Source organism: Tupaia chinensis, unplaced genomic scaffold (genome assembly GCF_000334495.1).
Source record: "Tupaia chinensis unplaced genomic scaffold, TupChi_1.0 Scaffold143616_1, whole genome shotgun sequence".
NCBI classification, from domain to species: Eukaryota; Metazoa; Chordata; class Mammalia; order Scandentia; family Tupaiidae; genus Tupaia; species Tupaia belangeri.
Window position 1 is genome coordinate 491,924 of NW_006203464.1, and position 3,610 is coordinate 495,533.

Genomic DNA, 3,610 nt, shown 5'->3' on the forward strand with positions numbered 1-3,610 from the left:
ATTAATATATCCTAGGACCTGCTTTTTACTTATAAAAACATACTGGATAAAAATACCTGCTCTTGGGACCTTGCAGATGGCATAATGGTTACATTGTTGGACCCCCACATGGCTGACTGTGGTTCAAGTCCAGGGCCTGGTGTCTTCAGATTCACACTGTGTGTGTGTGCACGTGTGTCCAAAATCCTGAGAGAAGAAAGAAGGAGAAGGGGTTGAGGAATGGCCATCCCTCCAGGGGGGGATTTCTTGCTTTCTGTCTCTCTATCTCTCTGTCTCTTCAGCAAACACATGTGCCCTTTAGCAAAAAATCTCTCTCTCAGAAAAACATTTGGTCTCTTATGTATGGGTGGATATGTCTAAATATTGCTGCTGTAGCCATGTTTTTAGCAGTTTATAGTCAGAAACAATTTTCATCAAAGGAAAATGGATACATCAGACATGGTACATAAATTCATAAACTGGATTTAACAGTAATGTAATAAATAAAATTGTTCTACATGCCTCAGTATGTATGAACTTAACAACATATTGACTCAAAGGGAAGTTTCAGCGTGATATCTAAAACATAATATCATTTATGTGACATTTACAAAACATTGAAAGTTATACGCTGGTTTATGGATAAGTACACGTGTGTGGAAGTATTTGTCGAAAAGACTAAAGGGATGGAAACGAATTTCAGTGTAGTGATTGCCTCTGGGAGGAGAAAGAGGGACAAGAAATCTCAACCATATCCATCACTTTTTATTAAAAAAATATTGGAAGCAAACATCATAAGACTTTGATATTTAAAAATTCTGAGTATAGGATGTATGGATACTTGTTATATTTCTCTCCCTAGTTTACCGTGTCTTTAAATGATTAAAACTCCAAAGTTTCTAACTTTGAAAATGAACATCCTTTTATTTTCTTTCCACACTCTTCATTTGATAGGAAACAATGATCGCATAGTCACTGGGTATACAGTATTCGTTGGCCACTGCACTAACTTTTATCTAGGAAATGTATGGTTTCGGGTAAATCTCCACCTGACCTTACGAGGCAGACTAGTAGCTCATTCAGACCCACTGAGGGTCTTTAAGAAACACTGATGCTTGGACTCTATCCCTGGTGAGGCTGGACCCTGGGAGTTTTCAGCCAAAATAATTTGTCTCTCGGGTTGTCGAGAAAGTCCTGATAAATTTTCGCATAGAAAAATACAACATGATTTTCCTGATAATCTAATAGATGTGTTTCCTGGACTCTACCTCATCATGAGAACTACCATGAACAATTGCAAGTACGTATTCCCAGGCCCCATCTCAAGTCTATGGAGTCAAAATCTCTAGGGGGGACAGCCATAGTATGAGAATTCTCTTCGAGTACTTAGATGGTCAAGCAACCCTGGGAAGCATGGAAGCAGTGTTTGGCCTCCTGGAAAGCACCTCCTTGTTCAGCTCGTGTCCATCCCCCCAAACCACACCCCTCTTCTGGGGGTACTGATGCAGCAGATCTCAAGTGGGATACAGAAAACTATTTTCTTAAAAAAAAAAAAAAATTCTCTCCTAGGTGTTTACCATCAAAGGCCCTCTAAAGTGCATATTAGGGGCTAGCAGGTAGCATGATGATTAAGGTGCTGGATTCCCACATGGCTGACCAGGGTTTGAGTCCCGGACCTGGCAGCTTGAAAGTCAGGCTGGGTGTGGGTATGTGTGAGTGAGTGTTCCCAGAATCTTGAGAGGAGAAGGGATTGGGGTGTGGCCATCCCCTCTGCAGGGTGATTTCTCTGTCTCTGTCTTTCTCTGGCAAGTGCCTGTACCCTATAGCAAAAACCTTAAAAAAGGCATATCAGTATTAATCCAGATGAGTAAACCAAGGCTCATGAATGTTAAACACCAGGTCTGTTCAGCTCCAAATGCTATTTCCCCTGCGTGTTGCTTTCATGCTCCTGGAATCACTTTCCCCAGGCTCTATGTCTGTGCTGAACCCGTCTCACCTTCTCCTTTCTTTTAGGATACTCCAGGATTAGAAACAAAAGGAGATCTTCCCAGCTCATGAGTGGAAATGCAAGGTGTAGGATGCAGCCATTTGGGGTGGGATAGGCATTGTCTTCTCCTGGACACAGGGTCCCAGTCATCAGGCAGTCGTCTAGCACACGGCTTTAGGGAATGGGCGTAGCAGGCAGGGCAACCGAATCAGCACCCCCAAGGGATGCTGGGCCGACCTGTGCTCAACAAGAGAAAGTAGGATGGAAATGCTATCAATGTCAACCCTGTGCTCATACCTTCAGGCTCAGGAAATACGTGTGTGTGTGTGTGTGTGTGTGTGTTTTGCGGAGAGAGGGACAAGACTTACCGGGGAACAGGCTGAGCCTGCAGAGTAAAGGGAGGTGGGAGGGCCCAGAATCCTTCCTTTCCCAATGCTTGTTTCCAATCCAGGCCCATTTCTACCCTTGGGTGAATTAAGCTAAAGATACCTTTTCCAAAGTGTGTTCCTGAAGAGCATGAGTCCCAAGAGTGAATTCTTTTTTTCTGGAGAGGTTTTTGCTATAGGGCATGTGCGCTTGCCAGAAAGACAGAGAGAGACAGGGAGACAGAAAGCAAGAAATCATCCCCCAGGGGGGATGGCCACACTGCAATCCCTTCTCCTCCATTCCCCTCTCAGGATCTTGGTCATGCATGCACACACACTCGATGTGAGTTTAAGTCACCGGGACCGGGACTCGAACTGCGTTCAGTTACATGGGAGTTCAGCGACATAGTCATTACGCTAACTGCTGGTCCGCCAAGAGTGAAGAGAAAAGTAGGGATCAGGGGCTTTGGTTGAGAAATGCTACAGATCATACCCACTCCTTGAAAATTCATGACACTGGGGCTGGCAGGTGGCGTAGTGGTTAAGGGTGCTAGGCTCCTACATGGCAGAACAAAGTTTGCTTTCTCTCCCTTCTCCCTCCCTCCCTCTCTCCCTCTCCCTCTCTCTCTCTCTGGCAAGTGCAGATGCCCTCTAGCAAATTTCTTGAGAGAGAAAAGAAACTCCCCCTCTCTCCTCCTCTACCCCCCTCTCCCTCTCTGGTCAAATTAAAAAAGTAAATAAAGTTAAATAGAATAATACCTTAAAAAAATAAAAAGAAAAGAAAATGTAGGCTACTCATTGACATTGCAAAGTCCCAGAGAAGTCCTGTGGTTATCTGGTACCCCGCGGTGTCACTGACATAACCCAGTGATACACCCATCTTTGTGACAGACCATCTTAAAACTTGCTAGATAAATTGTGTATTTTGTGGTTGTGGCTCCCAAATTTGGGCATATCTGAGAATTATCTGGAGTGCTCTCCTTACAAATATCTATACCCCAGCCCCACCTCAGCCCTGTATGGTCAGATAGATAATGACTAGGATTCAGCACTCAGCAATGTAGAAAATCTCCCAGGGTAATTCTGATCGGCATCTGACTTAGAACCACCGACATATCAAAGCAATTCTGAGCTTTGTCCTTGGCCCTGACCACTCATTCCAAACTCCAATCTGTCTGTCTCTCCTCCTTTCCCTACTACACTCTGCTGCACAGAATTGGGGCCATTTCTTTTTATGGTATTGAATTTTGGGGGAGGTCATGATGCATTTTTGTGTAGA